Source organism: Delphinapterus leucas, chromosome 14, assembly GCF_059928025.1.
Source record: "Delphinapterus leucas isolate spDelLeu-1000000601 "Yukka" chromosome 14, BTC_Dleu_Yukka2, whole genome shotgun sequence".
In the NCBI taxonomy this organism is placed as follows: Eukaryota; Metazoa; Chordata; class Mammalia; order Artiodactyla; family Monodontidae; genus Delphinapterus; species Delphinapterus leucas.
This window is the reverse complement of record NC_143142.1, coordinates 44,382,375-44,387,634: the sequence shown is the minus strand read 5'-3', so window position 1 is coordinate 44,387,634 and position 5,260 is coordinate 44,382,375. Positions and strand designations below refer to the sequence as shown.

At 36.7% G+C, this 5,260-nt stretch overlaps 1 pseudogene; it reads left to right on the top strand.

Annotated features, from left to right (window-relative positions):
- The first annotated feature begins 1,421 nt into the window (after positions 1-1,421).
- On the top strand, positions 1,422-4,730 carry LOC149747616 (large ribosomal subunit protein eL31 pseudogene; annotated as a pseudogene).
- Positions 4,731-5,260: the final 530 nt, after the last annotated feature.

The following is a 5,260-nucleotide window of genomic DNA, read 5'->3' as shown; positions in this document are numbered from 1 at the left end:
CATATCTACTCTTTTTCAGATTCTTTTCCCATATAGGTTATTACAAAATATTGAGAACTTAGTGTAATAACCCAGAATTTAGAGAAATCAGATTTACTATGCTATTGTCATGCTCACTCTCCTGGTATATGTGATATTTAGTGCAAAAGAAGTCATTTTTGTGACAAGGATATTTGTAGCTATTAGTAAACTAGACTATACTTCAGGGAATTTATAGGAAAGGGCTCTTAATTAAGGATGTGGGACTATACAACCCATAGTTCTTGAACATGCTCTTGGCAATGTGCTTGATTTTGTTGCCATGGTAGGCCATATGATATTTCCTCATTAAGTGCATTTTCCACAAGATACTTGGTTACTTTTTAGTAGATAATGAGAGTGGCAAACAGTACCTTCAGTTTTCATTCCCTAGATCAATCATTTTATGTCTCTATCATGAGTGTCAATATAAAATAAAAGTATCTAATTATGTCCAACAGGACAGGTAGTATGAGCTAGTCAGGTGATCATAAATAAATAGATTCAAAAATAGAAACTAGTTTGAGAAATAGTAAATAAGGGTCTTGTTTCTATTTCAAAAGTTGATTTCTTAACATCACACTGTTTCTCCCCTATACTGAGTTTACTTTTTTGCTAAAACATTTGTTTCTTTCAGAGGGCAGACCCCGGCACCTAACAACCTGAGTGTGTACTTGGATTTCCCCACTTAGAGAAACTGTAAACCTTAGGCAAGTTACTTAAGGTTTATCAGCTTTGCTTTCTTTACTTCTTAGATTGTGATAATAGGAATAATGCCTATTTTTTAATAAGGTATGAAGAAGCAAATGAGCAAATGCATGCAAAGTGCCATGGTGATTAGTATATAATGATTAATAAATGTTAGTTTTTATTAATATAGGTCCAGCTAAGTTCAATACATTAATGCAAGTACTACAAAAGGAGCCTTATGAAACACCAGATATTAAGATCTCATAATTATCAGAGAATCTTCGGTTCCCATTTCCTTCAATATTTTGAAATATTCCTTCAAAATATTTACACCTTTTTACAGTGTAATATTTTTCATCAAGAAAAGAAACAATGCGGAATTCCCTGGTGGTCCAGTGGTTAGGACTCTGTGCTTTCAATGTCGAGGGCCCGGGTTCAATCCCTGGTTGGGGAACTAAGATCCCACAAGACACGTGGCACAGCCAAAAAGAAAAAGAAAAAAGAAAAGAAACAATGCTAGCCTAAACTGGGAAATATTTCTAAAATATAATACTGCCTTATTCCTCAGACCATTTCATATAAACAGTAAAGAAAAGAGATGTTTAGTAAAGTCCAACTTTTAACATCTCCCAATATGTATTGATCAAAGAACTTACAAAGAATAAAGTAATGATTGTAAAGTATAATAAATTATCTGATTAGGAAGTAGAGAATGCTTTAGTAACATGAAAATAGGGGCACTACATACAAGGTGTAGGGGCATCCAAGGGCTGCCTGGCCAGGGGAAATTTAGGGAAAACTTTATAAAGTAAGTAAAATTTAAGGTAAGACCTACAAATGTATAGGAAAGAACTAGATAAAGTGAGTGGTGGGAGTGAAACTTATAGGTAGGTGTGAGATTGAAAGTTCAGGCAGAAAACAACATACTTGAAGACTTAGAGGTAAGAATATATGGAATCTCAGGAGAACTCAATGAATTTCCATCTTGTGGAGTGGAGAGATGGATGTGGGGTGTTATTGTAGAAGTGGGTTGAAGTTGGGGTAAGAGTTGAATCTCAGGAGAACTCAATGAATTTCCATCTTGTGGAGTGGAGAGATGGATGTGGGGTGTTATTGTAGAAGTGGGTTGAAGTTGGGGTAAGAGTTGAAGTGCAAAAAAAGAAATGGGCTCAAATAAAATACATATGTCCAAGAGTTTGGACAATATCCTAAGGGCAGTAACCTATCAAAAATTTGAATTTTATAAAGAGGGAACACTGAAGACAGGGAACAGACAGGGATGAATTACGAAACAGAGTCGGCAAGATCAGGTAAGAGGTGGAAGCAATAATCCAGAAAAGGGATGAGGATGGGATGGGGGAGGAATGGGTAGTGATGCTAGGAATGGAGAGAAATATTGGGTGGGCCAAAAAGTGCCTTCAGTTTTTTAAGTAAAAATAAAAGACACATTTTTCTTTTTCACCAAGAACTTTATTGAACAACGTATTCACCCTTTTGTTCCACTATCTATCTTCTGCCATTTTTCAGGCAACTTCATAATTCCATCTTCCCAAAACTTTTTATCTTTTTGAGCAAAGAACTGTTCTGGTGCCTTTTACAGTCTTCCAAGGAATTGAAATTTTTTCCATTAGGAGAATTTTGTAAAGACTGAAAGAAATAGAAATCCAAAGGTGAAATGTCTGGTGAATACGGCAGGTGAATCAGAACTTCCCAGACAAGCTGTAATAGTTTTTGCCTGGTCGTCAAAGAAACATGCGGATTTGCGTTATCCTGATGGAAGGTTATGCATTTTCTGTTGACTAATTCTGGACACTTTTCATCAAGTGCCACTTTCAATTGGTCTAATTGGGAGCAGTACTTGTTGAAATTAATCATTTGGTTTTCCAGAAGGAGCTTATAATAGGGGACTCCCTTCTAATCCCACCATAGGCACAACATCACCTTCTTTGGATGAAGACTGGCCTTTGGTGTGGTTGACGGTGGTTCATTTTGCTTGCCCCATGATCTCTTCCATTTCACATTGTTGTACAGTATCCACTTTTCATAGCCCATCACAATTTGTTTTAAAAATGGAATAATCCAAACGTTTCAGTACGTTCCAGTAGAGAATCAGATGTGGAAATATGGTCAAGAAGGTTTTTTTTCGCTTAACTTACGTGGAACCCAAACATCAAAGTGATTAACATAACCGAGCTGGTTCAAATGATTTTCAATGCTTGATTTAGACATTTTGAGTATGTTGGCTATCTCCTGCATGTTATAACATTGATTGATCTCAATTAATGTCTCCATTTGATTGCTATCAACTTCAACTGGTCTACCTGACCATGGAGAATTGTCCAGCGAGAAATCTCCAGCATGAAACTTCCAAACCACTTTGACATGTTCGATCCATCAAAGCACCTTCTCCATACAGTGCACGAATCTCTTTTTGTGTTTCAGTTGCGTTTTTACCTTTCTTGTAATAATAAAGCATAATATGCCAGAAATGTTGCTTTTCTTCTTCCATCTTCGATATTAAAATGGCTACATAAAAATTCACCAATTTTGATAAGTCTTTTTTTAAATGCATGCTGATATGACAGCTGTCACATAAAATCTAACAAAATTGTTTCAAATAAAGTTAAAGATAACTAAGTGCTACTAGAGCCATCTTACGGAAAAAAAACAAATGAACATTTTGGTCCACCCAATAGATTTGATGGCTATTTGGAAGGATGGAAGGATAGGAGGCTGTGGTCATCTCTGTGATCCTGCCTATATGATATCAGAAGCAGAGAAGATCCTCCCACAATCCCTTTCTCTCTTCTTTTCCAACCCTGGCATGGCAGGATGTCTCCCGCAAAGAAGGGTGGCGAGAAGAAGGGTCGGTCCACCATCAATGAGGTGATGACCAAAGAATACGCTATCAACATTCACAAGCACATCCAAGGAGTGGGTTTCAAGAAGTGTGCCCCTCAGGCACTCAAAATAATCTGGAAATTTGCCATGAAGCAGATGGGAACTCCAGATTTACACATTGACACCAGGCTCAAGGAAGCTGTCTGGGCCAAAGGAATAAGGAATGTCCCATACCATATCTGTGTGCAGTTGTCCAGAAAGTGTAATGAAGATGTAGGTTCGCCAAACAAGCTCTATATGTTGGTTACCTATGTACCTGTCCCTACTTTCAAAAATCTACAGACAGTGTGGATGAGAATTAACTGCTGATTGTCCAATAAAGTTATAGAACCAAAAAAAAAGAAGCAGAGATGACTCAAGGAATAAGGTTCAGGATGGGGTTATGGGAGTAAATGGCTGAACTGGAATGGGAAAAACACTCCATGTAGATGAAACTGTCAAGAAATTGAGGATCAGGATATTGGTAAAACAGAAGTCACCCAAAATAGCAGAAGAGCCTAGTGAGAAGAGAAAGATTACCAGTCACGTGCTGTTTTGTCTTTAAAAATTAATGCAGAAAGAGTAATTAAAACATCAGTGGTTGAGAACAAAGAAAAAGGAAAGGTTATAGTCTTATACCATTAGCCTCAAAGGCATGTAGAAGTCTAAACATTCCTAGAGGATTATGGTATATGAGAGAGTATGAAGCAAGGAGGACACCTAGTGTATCTTTCCAATTCTGGGGAAAGGAAGGGATAAAACAATGAGGCTGCTTCACTTGAGTGGGGAGGTTGAAAATTAGCTCTCATGAGCCCATGGTTTGCTCTGAACACCCATTCACCTATAACACACCAACCAATGTGGACAGGCTGGTTCTTACAACTCGTTTTGTCCATCTGTCATTATGCAAGATTGGAGATGAAGGGAGTAAAAGAACTGAAGGGGAGTTTGTTGCAAATGGTCTAGTGGGAGCGTAGGGAGGATCAACTCCTTGCCTTGCTGTTCACTAGCTCTGAATTTTGGACATTCTTGAACTTTGTATTAATCATTAACCTTAATAAGACACTGTACAACCCAAGGTTCATTCCATCTCAAGACTCCCAGCATCTTATTCTGATTCTAGTATTGTACTTGCATCATTTCAGGTCCCATTCTTCTACCCCTCCAGTGTCCCCTCTTCCTGTGCCTCTATGTAACAGATTTCATTTCATGCAACAGTCTTCTAACTTAGTTCCTTCTTGTTTTGAGTTCAGGGTAGATTTTGTATATAAGAAAGACTTCACAGAATCTTATGATTTATTTTAAATTTAACTTTCTGAAGTTACAAATTCAAAACTCTTGTCAGGTTCAGTTACCAAATTCTATTTAATGTATAAGTCTAGAAAAACCATAATCTTTATAAAGGGACTTTGAATACTACTTCAAATATTTTAAACAGAATTTATAAATAAAATATATTTTAGATTCATTTTAAGCATTTCAATTTTCTGAGAAAAAGCCTTCTCAAGTATTAGGGATTTTTATAAATCCAAGAAATTAACTTATAAATATGTTACAGTTGAAGTTTGTATAAATGTTCATAACATACTGTACATAAACAGCACGATTTCAGCTTACATCACCATTCTGAATCAATTACTCAATAACGTTTTAAACTGGGTTTACGAGGCTG